The 22,221-nt window shown below is 47.3% G+C and overlaps 2 pseudogenes across 2 annotated transcripts; both read left to right on the forward strand.

Moving 5' to 3' along the window:
• Window positions 1-4,024: 4,024 nt before the first annotated feature.
• LOC311532490 (feather keratin 4 pseudogene) lies at window positions 4,025-5,579 on the forward strand (annotated as a pseudogene). Its single transcript has 2 exons — window positions 4,025-4,051; window positions 5,077-5,579. The product of its transcript is annotated as a feather keratin 4 pseudogene (transcript).
• A 4,909-nt stretch (window positions 5,580-10,488) lies between these two features.
• LOC311532506 (feather keratin 4 pseudogene) lies at window positions 10,489-10,894 on the forward strand (annotated as a pseudogene). Its single transcript has one exon. The product of its transcript is annotated as a feather keratin 4 pseudogene (transcript).
• The last annotated feature ends 11,327 nt before the right edge of the window (window positions 10,895-22,221 follow it).

Raw genomic sequence — 22,221 nt, forward strand, 5'->3', positions numbered from 1 at the left:
CAGCTGCTGCTATTGAATATACAGAGTAATCAATGGGAACCATCAGCCACTGCAGCTCCATCCAATGAGTATGCAAGAGAACTGGGTCTTGTGAGAGACTTCAGCTAATTAGGAAAAGAAAAAAGCACAAGACAGACAGAGTTAAAGAGAACTTCTTTTATGGCCATATTGCTGTGGGATTAATTGCAAGTCTGACCAACCTAGGGCATTCTGAAAGACCCTTCTCCAACAAAAAGAAAAGGAGTATTTTTGGCACCTTAGAGACTAACCAATTTATTTGAGCATAAGCTTTCGTGAGCTACAGCTCACTTCATCGGATGCATTGTGTGGAAAGTGTAGAAGATCTTTTTATACACACAAAGCATGAAAAAATACCTCCCCGCACCCCACTCTCCGGCTGGTCATAGCTTATCTAAAGTGATCATTCTCCTTAAAATGTGTATGATAATCAAGTTGGGCCATTTCCGGCACAAATCTAGGTTTTCTCCCCCCCTCCCCCACAAATATGATCATCTTTTTATATGTTTGTATCGCCTTTGTATTATGAGTTATAGATACGTATGTATGCCTCTGTTTCAAACTTGTGCTAATTTTCTGGGTGACACTCCCAGACAGTTTGGCATCAGCACTGCCTAGCCTGCTGGATGGCCATGTGCTCGGCAGCTTGTATTTGAATCAAAGGAAGCACAGGCCGCATAGCAAAAGACTATAATAGGCAGCTGCATCTTCTCCATTTTGTCCTCAATCCATGCAGCCTCCTCAGGGGCTCTGGGCAGTGCCTCCGGGTCCATGTGGGGCCAGTGTGCACGGCACCGGAGGCAGCTCTTGTCAGTGGAGGTGGCTGCTACCTTTGGTCATTGGGTGTTCTCCTAGTCATCTGCCCTGCTGGCCCCTGGCTGCGGAACGGGGAGCCGGGGACTCTGTAGGTGATCAGTTGGTTCCTGGGGCGGGCTCTCGCTGAAGAGCTGGAGGAGGAAGGGACAGAGAGACAGTTTTGTCAGAGCAGCCATCAGGAAGAGTGCTGGTGCAAGGGCTGGGAAGAAACCGGGAAGAATTAGTGGGGGAAGCAAAAGTGGATGGGAACCCGGGAGGCAGTGACCATGAGATGGTCGAGTTCAGGATCCTGAAACAAGGAAGAAAGGAGAGCAGCAGAATACGGACCCTGGACTTCAGAAAAACAGACTTTGACTCCCTCAGGGAACTAATGGGCAGGATCCCCTGGGAGAATAACGTGAGGGGGAAAGGAGTCCAGGAGAGCTGGCTGTATTTTCAAGAATCCTTACTGAGGTTACAGGGACAAAGTGTTGGTCCTGCTTTGAGCAGGGGGTTGGACGAGATGACTTCCTGAGGTCTCTTCCAACCCTAATCTTCTATAAGTTGATGACTCTATGATTCTGGAGAGGCCAGGCCCCTCCCACCAAAGTGTGGAGACAGAAGAAGGTACCTGGCTGGGGTGATTGTGAAATGGGATCATGCTGTGCTTCAGTGTGTGCCAATGCCCTGGTCACGGTGGCGAGATGGGCACAGAGAAGGGTGTGAGGAACAGACTGGCTGGATCACAGCCCTGAATGCGACAAGCACAGGTCACAATGGACATGCGTCTTTGCCAGTGGATACCCCACCAGCAGCCCCAATGCAGCTCTGCACCCACTGGTCTCTTCACCTGGACAGTCAATGGCCTGTATTTTTAGCCGACTTGGCACAAGTGAAAATTGTCCCGAGCCCAAAATTAGAGGCCTTTGAAAAGAGAAGCCCGGGTGTGGCCAGCATCCTGGGCCGGCTCCCTGGCGTGTGAGTGTACGTTGCTGGCCAGGTAATGGAGCGTGATCCCAGTGAGTCGCAGGGAGGCTCCTTACCCTGTTCTCTGGAACAAGGATTGAATCAGGCTGGGGCAGGAAGAAGGAAGGACAGGGCCCAGTCACAGGACCACACAGCTAAAGGAGGGAGCTGGGTGTGTTTTACCCCTGCTGAGTGCTGACCAAAACATTCCCTGTGCCAGGCTTTGCCCTCGGGCACCCTCTAGAAGCCCCTCACCCCTGAGCTCAACCCTGGCTCCTCCCTCATCCTCCTTGGCCCCCTTCTGTCCCTGCCTCCAGAAGTGTGATCCCCGTGCCCCCATGCAGTCAGTTACCACCCCCAGCTCAGACCCTGCCCATCCCCCCCAATTTGTCCCCATTAACCATTTTAATTGCCAGCCAGCACTGCAGCGTCAGCAGGTGTTACTGAGCAATGAGCACTCTCACTAGAAGCCAAGCAGCGCTCAGCACCCGGCCTGCCAGGCGCCCCGTTAGCATCCTAGTGCCAGGGAGCCTGCAAATGCCTGGGGCCCTGGGCCTGCGATCCTGTGGGCACAGGGGGCTTGGAGCCCCCTGGCTCCATCCGGAGGCTGTTGGGTCTGATGTGGTGGCGGGGGACAATACACTTGCCCCATGTCTGCACCCCAGTAGCTCTACGCCCTCGGCGGCTGACCCATTCGCCCCTCCCTACTTACCGCCCTGCCTGTGGTAGGGTTGTATTTCTCTTCCTGCAAACGATCCCGGGTGACCTTCTTCTCAATGTGTCTCTGTTTCTAGGCCGATCAAACAGAGAGAGTCAGGGTGTGAAGGCTGGAAGTTCTTCAGCGACCTCAGGACTCCAGAGTTCAAAGCCCCTCACAAACACTCGCTGGTGTTTCACACACGCAAAGGGTTCTAGTCTTAGAATATTAATAAATGGTTGTTGGGATTAGACACCTCTGCACTGAGTAACACAGTCACTTTAAACAAAATGGAGGCCAAGCTCTCATGGCGTTCTGTTCAGGGCCTCATCATCAAAGGAAGACACCTCCGCCTCATTCCCCGGCTATGGAACCCACCCATGCAGAAATCTGTTACACTTTACACAGCATGCTGGTTCTGGCAGGAATGTTTTGTGCAGCATGCCTTATGGCTGGTCAAAGTTAATGTCAAATCCCATCCCACAACCATCTCCTCCTTCCTCAAGAATGTGTGATTTTCCCCTCTCCTCCGCTCATTGCGGGGCTCCGTCAGCTGTGCTGTCTCACAAGACGTCCTTTTCTTGGTTGCTCCTGGATGGAGAGATCCTGAGATAAAAGAGCACTGCTTCCTTCCTCTTTCCGCCATCCCTCCCCTTGACCCATCAGCCAACCAGATCTAGGCAGCCCTTTGAGAGGGCATTGGTGACCCAAGTACAGGTCCAATGTTAGGTGAAGCTTGACTCACCAGAGGGTAAGATTCACCCCTGGGCAGACGGCCATCACAAAGTCCCATGTTTGAACGTTTAATATTGGTTTACAGTTGTTCATTGGCATCGTACAATCCCCCAGCCAAAGGGTGAATTTCAGACGTAAGGTCCTGACAAAAAACATTGCTGGAGGCAATGGAAAGTTTCCCATGAATTTCGAAGGGAATTGGGTCTGACCCATTGGGAATGCGGGTGGTGAGAATGCAGAAAAATGGCTCCCTCCTTTCTGACAGGGTGAGAATGAACTGCCCGATGTCCCTAACCACGACCAGCATGGATTGAAAGGAACAAACTGGATTCCTTTCTTGATACCCACTTGTGCTACTTGTGGCAACTTATTGATGACATCTTAGAGACAAATTAGTCTCTAAGGTGCCACAAGGACTATTCGTTGTTTTGCTGATGCAGACTAACACGGCTACCCCTCTGAAATCTGCCACTTCTGATACAGATGCCACACAGAGTCACCCGGACATTCATTCTCGTTGTAGCATCTCTGAAGTAAATGGAATGGCACGAGGAACACAGTTGACCCGTACCATTTGAAGATGAAAGAAAGATGAAGAGTGCAATGTGCATGTCACGCCCTCTCAGGCTCAGAATAACCTAATAATCAAATTCCCAGAGGCAAACAGCTGCATCCAAGGAGGATTTTGCAAGGCAATCAAGTTTGTTTGGTAACTAATTAGAACCGCCTCCACAAATGGCATCGCAGATCCTCCAGGCAGTCCTAGGATCTGTATAAAAGCGCTCACCGCTCAGGGATTTTCTAAAATCTTCTGCGGACTTCATCTCCTCAGTGAACTGGGTAAGTCCAATTCAACTCAATGGATTTGAACTCTAGAGATGTAACTTTAGAAAGTCATTTAGCCATTTTTCACTTTGGTGGATTAGGAAGCGACTTTCCCAGGTTAGTCCAGAAAGGACCAATTCAGTGGTCTTTTACTTTCTTCTCAAGCAGCTGTTACTCCTCTCTCTTGGAGACAGGAGAATGGATTAAGCTTACAAGTGGTGAGATCCAGTGTAGCAATTCTTGAGTTCTTCTCAGGAGAAATTCCCATTCAAGGTACTTCTCCTCAGATGATGTAATTCAGTGTCGCTCCATGAAAGTCAGTGGACCTGAAGCCCAGCTGAGGAGCTTGTCCGTCGTGATTTGTTTGGAGAAAAGTAAAGTTTTCTTTTTATTCATCTGCAAGTATTGTTGACTCACAAGCTTTGGGAAATCAGAGATCTACACTGTGATACCAGGTTTCAGAGTAGCAGCCGTGTTAGTCTGTATTCGCAAAAAGGAACGGAGTACTTGTGGCACCTTAGAGACTAACCAATTGATTTCAGCATAAGCTTTCGTGAGCTACATCCGATGAAGTGAGTTGTAGCTTACGAAAGCTTATGCTCAAATCAATTTGTCAGTCTCTAAGGTAGCACAAGTACTCCTTTTCTTTTTACTGTGGTACCAGAATTCAGTGGTTTGCATGCAGAAGTTAAATCCTGAAACGACAGGAAGCGATTATCGTGATCCCAGCCCTGTTCTCTTTGAGTAATGTCTAAAATGGACACAGAATTCCAGGGGCCCAGCATAGAAATCGTGAGCCTTCTTCTAGTCAGTGTTTTTCAGACAACGCCATTGAGAGGGGTTGAAGGGGCTAATTGGGAGGGAAGTTTCATGAGAGTGAACAAGAGGTGTAGAAAGAGGATATAGGAAGAAATACATGGCCATGAAGACAAGGACTTAGTCCACTCTTCCTTTCTCTCATGGGCCACAAGAGCTTCAAAGCCTTTCTTCCACCAGCCCTTGTACCCTCTCTTTACTCTAGTCCCTGCTGTTTCTTTCAGGTTTACTTCCATCCCTGAAAGATGAGTTTCTCCAGCCTGTGCAATCCAGAATGCGGGGTGGCCCGGCCTAGTCCAGTCACTGGCAGCTACAACGTGCCATGCGTTCGGCAGTGCCCTGACTCCGAAGTGCTGATCAGACCCTCACCGGTTGTCGTGACCCTCCCGGGACCAATTCTCAGCACTTTCCCTCAGCACACTGGAGTGGGAGCCATAGGAGCACCTGTGGTCGGAGCCGGTTTCGGGGGCTCATTCAGTTCGGGGGGATTGTACGGCTCTGGAGGCCATTATGGAGGATTGTCTGGTTTAGGGGGATATGGTGGTTATGGGGGATTCGGCGGTTCCCTGGGTGGTTATGGTTATGGGGGAATATGTGGTTCCGGGATATCTCGCCATAGGTACCTCAGTGGAAGCTGTGGGCCATGCTAAATCCAGCAGGAAGATCCGTGGATGAAGGAAGAACCAGGAATTGAACAGCAAGAAACAGATTCACCCCTGACCTTTTGACCATGGCTTTCAGAAGTGCTGTGCAAACTTGGCTCCAGTTGAGCTCAGTGGGAGCTGTGTGTGCTCAGCACCATGGTCTGATAGCCCTGCTGCATTTCTAATGTTACGCTTTATGACTCTTTCTGCCAAGGCTTTGCCAGACAAGTGCTGATTCTCGCTTTCACCTGTGGACTCATTCTGAATAACACACAGGCAGTTTACACTAATTCCGCAGTTTAAGGAAAATAGGGCCCTTAAAACAGGCATCAGTTATATTTATTATCATTTTAGGTCCCTTGAGCAAGGGAAAAAGAGACCTTGCTGTGAAGGAGAATTAGACCCTGTCTGTTCTATCCTTTCCATCAGTGCGTATCTTTAGCCTCTCACTTTGACCTTCTCTGAGGCAGACGTTTAATTGAGAAGTTGAACAGTCCTCTCCTTCTGTATTGCATTGTCTCGCTTCCCACCGACTGAGGGAATAAAAGTAACTGAAATTGGTTGCAAAGGGGACTTGTTTGTCCACCTCTGCAGCTTCAAGAACAAAAAAGCACATCTTGTGTGAAGAACGTCCCATTGAGGTGGGTGATCGGTTGCAGCCTTATTGAAAAACTGAAATTACGTTCTTTCTGCTCTTGTATTTTTCCTGTACCCGTGTATTGCAAATGTCACTCGCATTAAAAACGCTGATGCATCATAATATCCGTCTTCTGGTTCTCCTTGTTCCTCCCTCCTTCTTTAAACATTGCCCTAGACACAATTCATCCCTGAAGAGCCAGCAGCATCAGGCCCTTCTCCAGAGGTGACTTTTTGAAGCCCTGGAGCGATAGGAGAATTCAGCCTTTGAAGTAGTTTACAGCATTCTGTTGGGCTTCTGTACTGGGGTGGAGTTACGCCTTGCCTTACCTGTTTTAACAAAGTAATGTTAACTCAACCTAGTGAGAGGTGTATATTCAACCGGCTCCATCTACGGACAGGACTCCTTTGTGAAGCGGACAGTACCCAATACACACAAAACCAGCTTGAGAGCGACAGAGGCAGGTCTCTTCCCTCCTGACTGACAGGAGCAAGTTCATCCCATTGCACGACCTGCCTTAACTCCCAGACCTTAAGCACATGATTTCCAGTACAGATACATCATTATCTGTGTAATTATCAGACAATTAAACAAAATCTGTCCAATTGCTTTTCAACGATTGTGATGACCAGTGGGCTCTGGGCTCTGGGCAGAGCCCTCCCATGCCACCCTTTGTAAACTTAACCTGTACGCGTCCGACCCAGGGTATCCCTGTAAAAATGCCAGCAACTCTGTGCCTTCTATGGGTCCTGGCTTGCACCTCACCCTTTCCTCTGACTCTGTGGACTCTTCCACTGGCTAATCCGTATGCGTCAGCTTGGAACCCTCCTGCCCGGACACTGCATCTGCCACCACATTCTCTTTGCCTTTAATATGGACAATTTCCATGTCATATTCCTGCAGCGCTGTGCTCCAGGGCATCCCTCTGGTACCTTTTTTCCCCTGTAGCTTTGCATGGAGGGTGTAATCTTGGCAGTTCAACCTGGCGAGGAAAATACCTCTTTGCGGTGCTTTGAAAGGGCCAGCATTTCCTGCTTTCGGCGTGGATTTTAACCCGCCCTCAAATCAGTGCTTTCTAGGGGATTCTCTGCCCTGCTCTCCCTGACCAAATCCAAGGTTTCTTCACCAGCACAACAAATTCAATTGACTGCCCTCTCCCTTTCAGAATTAGTTTTAATCTATTCATATGCATGGTTTGCACCTTTCCTCTGCTGCTGGGCTTCCTTACATCACGTGTGACGGCATTCACCCCTTCAATCCCCTCAAACGGTCCTTCCTATAATTCTGCCTTTTGTTTTCCTCACTGGGGTCAGCACTAACATCAAATCAGCCGTCTCAAACGACCATGCTCCAGTACTCCCATCACACCAAACATGCTGAGTTTCTGGCTTTTTCCAAGGGTCTGTCGCTCTCAATTCCTCATTACCTGTAAATTCTCCTTAAAATGAGTGAAGTACTCTCTTAGATGCCGCTCTCTTTCCTCAGCACGGCCCTCCCCAGAGCCTCCAATCAAATCCAAGGCTCCCCTAGCCTGCGTCCCATACAGGAGATCAAAGGGGGCAAAGCCAGTAGATTCTTGGAGGGTCCCCTGCTGGCCACGGTAGAAGTTCCGGGTCCCACAACTGGGAGCTGCGAGGTCCCCTTGCTACCCACGGCAGCTGAGAACTCCGGCCCTGCCACCTTTGGGCTGAAGTAGAAAGTGTCACAGAGGTCTGTGGAAGTCACAGATTCCGTGGTCTCTGGGACATAATCTTAGCCTTAATGATATTGTATTTATTTTTGTGTATTGGTACAGTACATAGACAATAAAAACTACTGTCTGATTCTTTGAGGTGCCACCTTAACTTTCACCCAAACCTCTAACATCCCCATAGTGTCCTCCTGTATAACCTTTAAGTAAACTCATTCATAGGTACTGAAAAAAAACAGTGGACTGAGAATAGTCATAATAGAAATATGGATAGTGCAGTGACTTTATGGCATGAAACATATTCAGAAAGACATAAAATTGCTTTTCTGATTATAAAAAACGAATAGTGGTGGTTGGTTTTCCGTCGCCCCCCAGTGAGACTCTGGCTAGAATAGCAGCCACCTCTCTCAATGACACATCAGAGAACAAACGGGACTCAAGAGTAAACAAAGAATGAATTTACTGCTGAGGTGGTTTATCGAGCAATGAAATTACCAGCAGAGCATCTGACTCTGTATAAGCAGAAGCCACCCTTTCTCTAGCCTTTTTATGAGGGACACAGGCATTTGGCGGGGCTAGGTTGTAAGATTTCTGGGGTTTGCCTTTTGCATTGTGATTTTAGGTTTCTAAGAAGAGTATGGATTATTGTTTGCTCCCTGGTACAATATTCTGGTTGGCCTCTACCTGATCATTTCTCCTGCTGAATCCTGCTAAGCGAATTACAATTATGCCCCTTTCAAGGTAAAGGATTATAGCAGTATGGCGGAAGCTATGTAGTGACAGCTGATCAGAGGTGTCCTGCATCTTGGCAGGGGGTTCGACCTGATGAGCCTTGCAGTGCCTTCTAACCCCCAGGTCCGATGACATGTATTTGAAAGAAGCCTTATTAAGGGTGCAGGAACAAACCACCTCGAAGTGCAGAAAGATTAGCAAATATGGCAGGTGACCAACTTGGCTAAACAGAGAAATCTTCAGTGAGCTTAAACGCAAAAAGGAAGCTTACAAGAAATGGAAACTTGGACAGACGACTAGGGAGGAGTCTAAAAATATTGCTCAAGCCTGCAGGCATGTAATCAAGAAAGCCAAAACATGACTGGAGTTGTGAAGGGATGTGTAGGGTAACAAGAAGGTTTCTATAGGTAGCAAAAAGGAGAAGATGAAGGAAAGTGTGGGAGCCTTAATGAATGAGGGAGGCAACCAAGTGAGAGATGATGTGGAAAAAGCTGAAGTACTCAATGCTTTTTTTGCCTCGGTCGTCCCAGACAAGGTCACCTCCCAAACTGCTGTCCTGGGCAGCACAGTATGGGGAGGAGGTGAGCAGCCCTCAGTGGTAAAAGAACAGGTTAAGGATTATTAAGAAAAGGTGGACATGCTCAAGTCCACACGTTCAGATCTAATGAGTCTGAGGTTCCTGAGGGAATTGGCTGAGTGATTGCAGAGCCATTGGCCATTATCTTTCATCATTATCAGGAAAACTCCTCATTGTTTTCCTGATGCAGACTAACACGGCTACCACTCTGAAATCTCCACTTGGGATACAGATGCCGCTCAGAGTCACCTTGACATTCATTCTCGTTGTTGCACCATTGAAGTCAATGGAATGGCACGAGGAACGCAGTTGACCCGTACCATTTGAAGATGAAAGAAAGATGAAGAGTGCAATGTGCATGTCACGCCCTCTCAGGCTCAGAATAACCTAATAATCACAATCCCAGAGGAAAACAGCTGCATCCAAGGAGGATTTTGCAAGGCAATCAAGTTTGTTTAGTAACTAATTAGAACCGTCTCTACAAATAGCATCTCAGATCCTCCAGGCAGTCGTAGGAACCATATAAAAGCGCTCACCACTCAGGGATTTTCTAAAATCTTCTGTGGACTTCATCTCCTCGGTGAACTGGGTAAATCCAATTCCACTCAATCGATTTGAACACTAGGATGTAACTTTAGAAAGTCATTTAGCCATTTTTCACTTCGGTGGATTTGGAAGAAACTTTCCCAGGTTAGTATAGAAAGGACCAATTCAGTGGTCTTTTACTTTCTTCTCAAGCAGCTGTTACTCCTCTCTCTTGGAGACAGGAGAATGGAGTAAGCTGACAAGTGGTGAGATCTACACTGTGATACCAGGTTTCAGACTAGCAGCAGCGTTAGTCTGTATTCGCAAAAAGAAACGGAGTACTTGTGGCACCTTAGAGACTAACCAATTGATTTCAGCATAAGCTTTTGTGAGCTACATCCGATGAAGTGAGCTGTAGCTCACAAAAGCTTATGCTCAAATCAATTTGTCAGTCTCTAAGGTAGCACAAGTACTTCCTTTTCTTTTTACTGTGGTACCAGAATCCAGTGGTTTGCATGCAGAGGTTAAATCCTCAAATGACAGGAAGTTATTACCGTGATCCCAGCCCTGTTCTCTTTGAGTAATGTCTAAAATGGACACAGAATCCCAGGGTTGAAGGGGCCAGTTGGGAGGCAAGTTTCATGAGAGTGGACAAGAGGTGTAGAAAGAGGATATAGGAAGAAATACATGGCCATGAGGACAGGGACTTAATCCACTCCTCCTTTCTCTCTTGGGCCACAAGAGCTTCGAAGCCTTTCTTCCACCAGCCCTTGTACCGTCTCTTTATTCTAGTCCCTGGTGTGTCTTTCAGGTTTACCTCTGCCCCTGAAAGATGAGTTTCTCCAGCCTGTGCAATCCAGAATGCGGGGTGGCCCGTCCCAGTCCAGTCACTGGCAGCTACAACGTGCCGTGCGTTCGGCAGTGCCCTGACTCCGAAGTGCTGATCAGACCCTCACCGGTTGTCGTGACCCTCCCGGGACCAATTCTCAGCACTTTCCCTCAGCACACTGGAGTGGGAGCCATAGGAGCACCTGTGGTCGAAGCCGGTTTTGGGGGCTCATTCGGTTTGGGGGGATTGTACGGCTCTGGAGGCCATTATGGAGGATTGTCTGGTTTAGGGGGATATGGTGGTTATGGGGGATATGGTGGTTCCCTGGGCGGTTATGGTTCCGGGGGAATATGTGGTTCCGGGGTATCTCGCCATAGGTACCTCAGTGGAAGCTGTGGGCCATGTTAAACCCAGCAGGAAGATCCGTGGATGACGGAAGAACCAGGAATTGAACAGCAAGAAACAGATTCACCCCTGACCTTTTGGGCATGGCTTTCAGAAGTGCTGTGCAAACTTGGCTCCAGTTGAGCTCAGTGGGAGCTTTGTGTGCTCAGCACCTTGGTCTGATAGCCCTGCTGCATTTCTAATGTTACGCTTTATGACTCTTTCTGCCAAGGCTTTGCCAGACAAGTGCTGATTCTCGCTTTCACCTGTGGACTCATTCTGAATAACACGCAGGCTGTTTATACTAATTCCGCAGTTTAAAGAAAATAGGGGCCTTAAGACAGGCATCAGTTACATTTATTATCATTTTAAGTCCCTTGAGCATGGAAAAAGTGACCTTGCTGTGAAGCACAATTAGACCCCGTCTGTTCTATCCTTTCCAAGTTGAGCAGTCCTCTCCTTCTGTATTGCATTGTCTCACTTCCCACCGACTGAGGGAATAAAAGTCACTGAAAATGGTTGCGAAGGGGACATGTTTGTCCACCTCTGCAGCTGCAACAAGAAAAAAGCACATCTTGTGTGAAGAACGTCCCATTGAGGTGGGTGATCGGTCACAGCCTTTCTTGAAAAACTGAAATTACGTTCTTTCTGCTCTCGTATTTTTCCTGTACCTGTATATTGCAAATGTCACTCGCATTAAAAATGCTGATGCATCATAATATCCGTCTTCTGGTTCTCTTTGTTCCTCCCTCCTTCTTTAAACATTGCCCTAGACACAATTCATCCCTGAAGAGCCAGCAGCATCAGGCCCTTCTCCAGAGGTGACTTTTTGAAGCCCTGGAGCGATAGGAGAATTCAGCCTTTGAAGTAGTTTACAGCATTCTGTTGGGTTTCCGTACTGGGGTGGAGTTCCCCCTTGCCTTAACGTTTTTAACAGTTATGTTAATGCAACCTCGTGAGAGGTGTAAATTCAACCAGCTCTCCTCCTTGACTTGACCAGCTTTACACTCACTTTGCAATGCTGGAGATGAGCTGACAAGATTTAGGGCAATGGGGCAAAAATCGTTCAGCTTCACATTGAGATTTTGGATTTCATTGCACCAAGAAAACTCAGTTCAAGTCATCTTCTTCTGACTCTCTGCCCACATGTGTTCATCTACTGGCCAACAGAAACCCCCACTCTTTGGTGAAATGACAGGACCAAAAGTTGATTTCACAAGGATTTTGCAAACACAACTGACTGCCTCACTTCTGCCCTCCTCAGTTCTGCCCTTAGAGAAAAACGAAACTACACCAAAGTCATCTACAGGAGTCATGAAAGACAATGGAGGAAATAATTAAGGAATCAAATTTCCAGACACCTAGAAGATAAGAAGCTGATAAGTAACGGCATGGATATATGAAAAACAAGATCTGTGAAAACAACCTAATCAATTTCTTTTAAGGATTGAAAAGCCTTGTGGATAGTGGGCAAGCAGTAGAAGTGGTCTATCTTAATTTTTCGTAAGGCTTTTGATACCCTCTAGCCTGACCTTCTCATAAACAAACTAGGAAAATACATCTTAGATGGGGCTCGGATAAAGTGGGTCCATAACTGGTTGAAGACCATTCCCAGAGAGTATTTAGCAGGGGTCCACACTCCAACTGGAAGGGCACATCAAGTTGCGTCCCACGGGGATCAGTTCTGGGTCCCATTCTGTTCAATATCTTCATCAATCATTTAGATCGTAGCACGGAGAGTACACTTATAATGTTTGCAGATGATACCTAGCTGGGAGGAGTCTCAAGGCTGTGGAGGATAGCAATAGGCCCACCTCAACCCCCGAGGCTTCGGAGGATGTCCCTGGAGCATGCAACCCTGCTCCACTGGACACTCGCATATTTCGCTGCTCAAGAAGGACCAGCCCAGCCCACCTTAGCAGCTCCACCTGACATCAGGGCACCACTTCACACACAGCCCTTAGGCATGTTTAGAGTGAAAACAAGCAGAGTTAATTTAACAAAGAGAGTCAAATAGGAGCAATTAGGAATACTGGAAACCAATGGTTACATATCAGATAAAAGAAGTACTCACATTGTAAAACCTGGACGTATGTAACTCACACTCACCCAGAGTCCCTGAAGTGTTCTGCAGCCAGAACTCTCCTACAGACCGCCCAATTTCCTCAGCATGGCCCTCCCCAGAGCCTCCAATCAAATCCAAGGCTCCCCTAGCCTGCTTCCCATACAGGAGATCAAAGGGAGCAAAAGCCAGTAGATTCTTGGGGAATACTTCTGTCCGCACTGAGCAAATAATGAAGAAAAACATCCCAATCAGTCTCATGCCAGGGGACATATGTTCTTATCATAGCTTTTAAAAGTTCCATTAAATCTTTCTGCAAACCCATTTGTTTCTGGGTTATAGGGAGCAGCATTTATATGCTTTGCTCCACATCATTCCTGTGGCTTTTGAAAGACTACAGACATGGAATTTGCATCACAGTCTGTCAAGATTTCTGAGGGAATAACTAATCTGTAAAAATGGCAAATAAAGCCGGAGTCACTGGAAAATGTATTCCAGATCTTATTTAACATTCGAGTTCCTTTTTTCTTAATATCATTGTTGCTAGGCAGATTTAGCACTCCCCATCCAGAAGCTTCTGGAATTGGGTGTGGTAGTTTTGAGTCTGCTCCATGTCAAGGTTCCTCCCCCACTCTCAACTCTAGGGTAGAGATGTGGAAATATAAAGGGAAGGGTAAACCCCTTCTAAATCCCTCCTGGCCAGAGGAAAAATCCTCTCACCTGTAAAGGGTTAAGAAGCTAAAGGTAACCTCGCTGGCACTTGACCAAAATGACCAATGAGGAGACAAGATACTTTCAAAAGCTGGGAGGAGGGAGAGAAACAAAGGGTCTGTGTCTGTCGGTACGCTTCTTTTGCTGGGGATAGACCAGGAATGGAGTCTTAGAACTTTTAGTAAATCATCTAGCTAGGTATGCGTTAGATTATGATTTCTTTAAATGGCTGAGAAAACAACTGTGCTGAATAGAATGACTATTTCTGTCTGTGTGTCTTTTTTGTAACTTAAGGTTTTGCCTAGAGGGATTCTCTATGTTTTGAATCTAATTACCCTGTAAGGTATCTACCATCCTGATTTTACAGAGGTGATTCCTTTACTTCTATTAAAAGTCTTCTTGTAAGAAAACAGAATGCTTTTTCATTGTTCTCAGATCCAAGGGTTTGGGTCTGTGGTCACCTATGCAAATTGGTGAGGATTTTTACCAAACCTTTCCCAGGAAGTGGATGATACTAAACTGCGGATGATACTAAACTGGGAGGAGTGGTAGATACGCTGGAGGGGAGGGATAGGATACAGAAGGACCTAGACCAATTGGAAGATTGGGCCAAAAGGAATCTGATGAGGTTCAATAAGGATAAGTGCAGGGTCCTGCACTTAGGACGGAAGAACCCAATGCACAGCTACAGACTAGGGACCGAATGGCTAGGCAGCAGTTCTGCGGAAAAGGACCTAGGGGTGACAGTGGACGAGAGCTGGATATGAGTCAGCAGTGTGCCCTTGTTGCCAAGAAGGCCAATGGCATTTTGGGATGTATAAGTAGGGGCATAGCGAGCAGATCGAGGGACGTGATCGTTCCCCTCTATTCGACATTGGTGAGGCCTCATCTGGAGTACTGTGTCCAGTTTTGGGCCCCACACTTCAAGAAGGATGTGGATAAATTGGAGAGAGTCCAGCGAAGGGCAACAAAAATGATTAGGGGACTGGAACACATGAGTTATGAGGAGAGGCTGAGGGAGCTGGGATTGTTTAGCCTGCAGAAGAGAAGAATGAGGGGGGATTTGATAGCTGCTTTCAACTACCTGAAAGGGGGTTCCAAAGAGGATGGCTCTAGACTGTTCTCAATGGTAGCAGATGACAGAACGAGGAGTAATGGTCTCAAGTTGCAGTGGGGGAGGTTTAGATTGGATATTAGGAAAAACTTTTTCACTAAGAGGGTGGTGAAACACTGGAATGCGTTACCTAGGGAGGTGGTAGAATCTCCTTCCTTAGAGGTTTTTAAGGTCAGGCTTGACAAAGCCCTGGCTGGGATTATTTAACTGGGAATTGGTCCTGCTTTGAGCAGGGGGTTGAACTAGATGACCTTCTGGGGTCCCTTCCAACCCTGATATTCTATGATTCTATGATTCTAAGTGGGGTGCCAGGCTTGGGAGGATTTGGGGTGGGGGGGAAAGAAGTGTCCAAACTACGTTTCCCAGTAAATCCAGTTAGAGTTTGATGGTGGCAGTGGATATTCCAAGGACAAAGGATAAAATTAATTTGTACCTTGGGGAAGTTTTAACCTAAGCTGGTAGAAGTAAGCTTAGTGTAAGCAGTGTCAGGATGAGCTCCACCCTGACATCTGGTGGTGAGGTGTGGCAAGTTGTGGAAAAGAACTTCAGGGGCCAATCTCATTTGCATAGGCACACCCACCACGCCTAGAATGAGACCATAGCTGCCCAAATGGTCACTTTGGCTGCTGTGGGATCCCCAGTGTCTCTGTTATTGGGGCAGGAAGAATAAATTGTTATTACCCTGATTGTGGGAACTGTGCTTGGAACTGCACGTGGCCTTTTGTTATGATGGAGGGATTCACCATCAACTAAGTAGCACTCGCTAGGCAAGGGTCATGGGTTCCAAAACTGTGTGAATGGAGAGAGGCTGGGGACAAGTATTAATATTTGGTGGCATGGGCCTCTTGGTAAGGGCCTTACATGCTAATTGCACTTTCTCCTCTCTTCACTATGGAATATCAGAGCTAATTTTGATTTCATTAGAAGTCTAGTTATAGGCTGCTGAGCTCACTTTGGGCTGACGGTGCACCAGCACTGGGGCTCCCCTATTATAAGCTGAATTCACCTAAGAGCTGAAATCACTGAGTGTTGTGTTAAGTAGTGGGGGAGCCTGAAGATGTATTGTGGAGCAGTTTGCGGGACGGCTGGTGAAGCAGTTCGACGCGGCGCAGTGTGTGGATGGCAGGAGCTGCTTGTGGGCTGTGGAGCTGAGTGAAGGCATTTGTGGGGCGGCTGGCGGAGCGGAGCGCAGCTGAGCGAAGGAGTTCGTGGGGCGGCTGGCGGAGTGGAGCGCAGCTGAGCGAAGGAGTTTGTGGGGCGGCTGGAGGAGTGGAGCGCCGCTATGGGGCGGTCAGCTTCAGATCACGTAAGGTGCCTCTTACCCCTGTCCCATTTCCACCCAGGTTGGGAGGTAAAGCTCCGCAGATAAACTTTCGAACTCTGGGGCTGCCCTGACCAGGGACAGAGACTTTTGGGGCATTGGACTTTTGGGACTTTGGGTGATTTGGGGTTGCTGGACTCAAGAACCAAAGGGAAAAGGGCATGCCCCAATTTGCCTGGGGTGGGTTTTTTTTGCTCATGGGTTGTGTTATGAATCCTGTTGGTGGTGTTTCCCCAACATAATGCCACATTGTTTCTCTCTGTTATTAAAAGACTTTTGCTACACTCAGACTATGTGCTTGCGAGAGGGGAAGTATTGCCTCTAGGAGGCGCCCAGCGGGGGTGGTATATATTTGTCCCAGGTCACTGGGTGGGGGCTCGAGCCGGTTTACATTGTGTTATTGGAATGGAACCCCTAGATATTGAACCCGGCCCTTGTTGCTGCCAACTCTGACGGGCAGAAGGGTTACATTAGTGTGAGTGTGAGTCACCAACTTTTCTGGTAACGTGATCGTGGGGAAGAGTCATTTACGTGTTGCTTTTCTCAGTAAGAGAGTTGGGTTTTGAAAATTGATATACTTCACGGGGTGGTTGGTTAACCAATTCTCTGACTGGCTAAGCGTGATTTCAGCAGAGGAGGAGGAAGAGTCTGCACAGATTCCAACGGAAGATTCCTGCAGGAAAGTGGAGGGAAGATGTTGCTTTTGACTCGGCAGACTGTCTAGATTTAGTGATCAGAGACTTTACCTGAGACTCCGGTAAACTCAAGCTTAGCTTTCAGTTCTGCTGTGACGCTGGTAAGCCAAGTGCCAACTCTGGTAAGCCAAGTGCCAGCTGAGAACTGACAAACTCTCAGCTGGAAGCCAGGCCAATTCACTTCTTTGCAAGAATAAAGGAAACTGATGGTTGAATGGATAAGAATCTATTTGGTGTTGAAATGTCCTGACAACTAATGGGATGGTGCATGCATTGATTTCACCTATCTGTACCCAGTTAGAATGCAATAGCAAACGTTTACATTGTGTATACCCCTGTAACTACATAACCCATCCAATGAGAAAGAAGCCTTGAGTCATGCAAATGAAAAAATTAAAGAGGAAGGTATGAATTCTTCTGCATTTGAAGGCAAGTGGCCTTGAATGTTTTCGTCAAAGACCTGACATGCATTCTTCTCTCTCTGCCATCAGAGAAAGAGCCCACATAGGCTGTGACTCTGTCAGCTTCTTTTCTGTGAAAAGAAACTATAAGTATGGACACAAGGAAAAATTCTTTGTCTCTGGACAGGTTGGATTCTCACAGGCAGAATAACTGAATGAGAAGGAGAGTTACTCTGGGTTGCCCTAAAAGACTTTTGGGAAACTGCCAGTTTCCCATATCTCCGCTACCTTTAGCAATTCTAGACTGTGACTAACCTGTACATATATTTTTATCTGCTATAACATCTCAATAACTCCCCTTCCTTTTTCTTAGCTAATAAACTTGAGTTAGAATTGACTGTAGAATTGACTCTCAGTGTTGTCTTTGGTGGGAGACCTGGGATGCAAATCGACCAGGGTGAGCGTGGGACTGGTTGTAACATGAGTATTTTGTGATTTTTCCTGGAAGTCACCACCATTTATCACACAGTCCAGCTTGCCTGGCAGCCACGATAGATTGGAGTCTCTAAGGGGACTGTCTGTAACTCCATTATAAAACTACCGTAGTACTTTGGGAGTTCACACTTGGTACTGGGTTGGTGAAATCTAATTCTAGAACATACCACTAGCTAGCATCTCCGCCCTGCTTTTTGATACTCTGCCCTGAGGACACCGCGAATGGTGATGTTGCCGGCACCCAGTTGGAGTCAGATTACAGTGCTGTAAAATATCTGGTCGAGTACATAAAGTCAGAAACAAATGCGCATACATATTTTCATTCCATTTCCTTGTTCTCTGACAGAACAGGAGTAACTGAAGGATCGTGTTGTAGTTAATTGACCCTCCTGGTGGCCACCACTCCTGGTCCTCTAGTTGATATTGAGGCCAGTCAACTGTACAGAATCGTTTTAATTGGCTCTTAGTCATCGGATCCGCACCAAATACCTTCCAGTTTGCTAGAATGCACTCTAGGGGCGTACACCGTGCCCTAACCTCTGAGCTCTGTCCCTGTCCCATACCTACAGGGTAACTCTGGGCGTCCCCAGGTTCCAACAGAGCATATAATCCGGATTTTAAAAGGTTCCTACCTTATCCAAGGGACCAGTTCTCAGTCCAGCTTGCCTGGCAGCCACGATAGATTGGAGTCTCTAAGGGGACTGTCTGTAACTCCATTATAAAACTACCGTAGTACTTTGGGAGTTCACACTTGGTACTGGGTTGGTGAAATCTAATTCTAGAACATACCACTAGCTAGCGTCTCCGCCCTGCTTTTTGATACTCTGCCCTGAGGACACCGCGAATGGTGATGAGTCTCTCCAGACAGCATCTCATGTGCATTCAATTTTTTTCCAAAGTGAAGTACTGTGCAGTTGTCTTTACCTTTCTCCTTTTCCCTCTCTTTAATAAGAGTCTCTTTGTCTCTTTGACAGCTGTGAGCCCATGACCAGCAAGACAGCTAAAAGTAGTACCCAAAAGAAAACTCTGGCTGGTATAAGTAATTGGTGTCTCAGCGATAGGGAAATCTGTATTCATGTAAACCATCCATGGACCCAGTTCTATTCATATATTACCAGCAGAGGTCTGTTTAGGCAGGGGTTCTCACAACAACCTTTTTGGTCACCTCAGAGTGCAACCACTCATTCTTAGAATCACAGAATATCAGGGTAGGAAGGGACCTCAGGAGGTCCTCTAGTCCAACCCCCTGCTCAAAGCAGGATCAATCCCCAACTAAATCATCCCAGCCAGGGGTTTGTCAAGCCTGATCTTGCAAATTTCAAAGGAAGGGGATTCCACCACCTCCCTAGGTAATGCATTCCAGTGCTTCACCAGCCTCCTAGTGAAAAAGTTTTTCCTAATATCCAACCTAAACCTCCCCAACTGCAACTTGAGACCATTACTCCTCATTCTCTCATCTGCTACCACTGAGAACAGTCTAGATCCATCCTCACATCGCACCTGGAGCTGCAGCTAGCCAGAGATGTCAAGAGTAACAAGAAGGGTTTCTTCAGGTATGTTGGCAACAAGAAGAAAGCCAAGGAATGTGTGGGCCCCTTACTGAATGAGGGAGGCAACCTAGTGACAGAGGATGTGGAAAAAGCTAATGTACTCAATGCTTTTTTTGCCTCTGTTTTCACTAACAAGGTCAGCTCCCAGACTGCTGCGCTGGGCATCACAAAATGGGGAAGAGATGGCCAGCCCTCTGTGGAGATAGAGGTGGTTAGGGACTATTTAGAAAAGCTGGACGTGCACAAGTCCATGGGGCCGGACGAGTTGCATCCGAGAGTGCTGAAGGAATTGGCGGCTGTGATTGCAGAGCCATTGGCCATTATCTTTGAAAACTCGTGGCGAACCGGGGAAGTCCCGGATGACTGGAAAAAGGCTAATGTAGTGCCAATCTTTAAAAAAGGGAAGAAGGAGGATCCTGGGAACTACAGGCCAGTCAGCCTCACCTCAGTCCCTGGAAAAATCATGGAGCAGGTCCTCAAAGAATCAATCCTGAAGCACTTGCATGAGAGGAAAGTGATCAGGAACAGCCAGCATGGATTCACCAAGGGAAGGTCATGCCTGACTAATCTAATTGCCTTTTATGATGAGATTACTGGTTCTGTGGATGAGGGGAAAGCAGTGGATGTATTGTTTCTTGACTTTAGCAAAGCTTTTGACACGGTCTCCCACAGTATTCTTGTCAGCAAGTTAAGGAAGTATGGGCTGGATGAATGCACTATAAGGTGGGTAGAAAGCTGGCTAGATTGTCGGGCTCAACGGGTAGTGATCAATGGTTCCATGTATAGTTGACAGCCGGTATCAAGTGGAGTACCCCAAGGGTCGGTCCTGGGGCCGGTTTTGTTCAATATCTTCATAAATGATCTGGAGGATGGTGTGGATTGCACTCTCAGCAAATTTGCGTATGATACTAAACTGGGAGGAGTGGTAGATACGCTGGAGGGGAGGGATAGGATACAGAAGGACCTAGACAAATTGGAGGATTGGGCCAAAAGAAATCTGATGAGGTTCAATAAGGATAAGTGCAGGGTCCTGCACTTAGGATGGAAGAACCCAATGCACAGCTACAGACTAGGGACCGAATGGCTAGGTAGCAGTTCTGCGGAAAAGGACCTAGGGGTGACAGTGGACGAGAAGCTGGATATGAGTCAGCAGTGTGCCCTTGTTGCCAAGAAGGCCAATGGCATTTTGGGATGTATAAGTAGGGGCATAGCGAGCAGATCGAGGGACGTGATCGTTCCCCTCTATTCGACATTGGTGAGGCCTCATCTGGAGTACTGTGTCCAGTTTTGGGCCCCACACTTCAAGAAGGATGTGGATAAATTGGAGAGAGTCCAGCGAAGGGCAACAAAAATGATTAGGGGACTGGAACACATGAGTTATGAGGAGAGGATTTGATAGCTGCTTTCAACTACCTGAAAGGGGGTTCCAAAGAGGATGGCTCTAAACTGTTCTCAATGGTAGCAGATGACAGAACGAGGAGTAATGGTCTCAAGTTGCAGTGGGGGAGGTTTAGATTGGATATTAGGAAAAACTTTTTCACTAAGAGGGTGGTGAAACACTGGAATGCGTTACCTAGGGAGGTGGTAGAATCTCCTTCCTTAGAGGTTTTTAAGGTCGGGCTTGACAAAGCCCTGGCTGGGATGATTTAACTGGGAATTGGTCCTGCTTCGAGCAGGGGGTTGGACTAGATGACCTTCAGGGGTCATCTACCAACCCTGATATTCTATGATTCCATGATTCTATGATTCTTTGGAACCCCCCTTCAGGTAGTTGAAGGCTGCTATCAAATCCCCCCTCACTCTTCTCTTCTGCAGACTAAACAAGACCAATTCCCTCCGCCTCACCTTATCAGTCATGTGCCCCAGCCCCCTCAGCATTTTTGTTGCTCTTCGCTGGACTTTCCAATTCCAATTTCTCCACGTAATGTATATAGGGAAGGCCCCAAAACTGGACACAATACTGCAGATGTGGCCTCAGCAGTGCGGAAGAGAGGGGAATGATCACTTCCCTCGATCTGCTGGCAATGCTCCTACTAATGCAGCCCAATAGGCCCTTAGCCTTCTTGGCAACAAGGGCACACTGTTGACTCATATCCAGCTTCTCATCCACTGTAATCCCCAGGTCCTTTTCTGCAGAACTGCTGCTTAGCCAGTCGGTCCCCAGCCTCTTGTGGAGCATGGGATTCTTCTGTCCTAAGTGCAGAAGTCTGCACTTGTCCTTGTTGAACCTCATCAGATTTCTTTTGTCCCAATCCTCCAATTTGTCTTGGTCACTCTCGACCCTATCCCTACCCTCCAGCATATCTACCTCTCCCCCAGCTTATATTTGCCTTTCTCCAGTCATCCAGAACCTCCCCCGAAAGCTGTGACTTTTCAAAGATAATGGCCTTTGGCTCTGCAATCACGCAGCCAATTCCCTCAGCATCCTCGGACGCTTAGATCTGGACCCATGGACTTGTGCATAGCCAGCTTTTCTAAATAATCCTTAACCTGTTCTTTTACCACTGAGGACTGCTCACCTCCTCCCCATACAGTGCTGCCCAGGACAGCAGTTTGGGAGCTGATCTTGTCTGGGACGACCGAGGCAAAAAAAGCATTGAGTACTTCAGCTTTTTCCACATCATCTCTCACTTGGTTGCCTCCCTCATTCATTAAGGCTCCCACACTTTCACTGAGCTTCTCCTTTTTGCTACCTATAGAAAAATTCTTGTTACCCTACACATCCCTTCACAACTCCAGTCATGTTTTGGCCTTCTTGATTACATGCCTGCAGGCTTGAGCAATATTTTTAGACTCCTCCCTAGTCATCTGTCCAAGTTTCCATTTCTTCTAAGCTTCCTTTTTGTGTTTAAGCTCACTGAAGATTCCTCTGTTTAGCCAAGTTGGTCACCTGCCATATTTGCTAGCCTTTCTACACTTCGGAGTGTTTTTTTCCTGCACCCTCAATAAGACTTCTTTCTCATAAATGTCATCATAACATAGCTTCCGCCATACTGCGATAA

Source organism: Lepidochelys olivacea (assembly GCF_965140295.1).
Source record: "Lepidochelys olivacea isolate rLepOli2 genome assembly, chromosome: 1".
In the NCBI taxonomy this organism is placed as follows: domain Eukaryota; kingdom Metazoa; phylum Chordata; order Testudines; family Cheloniidae; genus Lepidochelys; species Lepidochelys olivacea.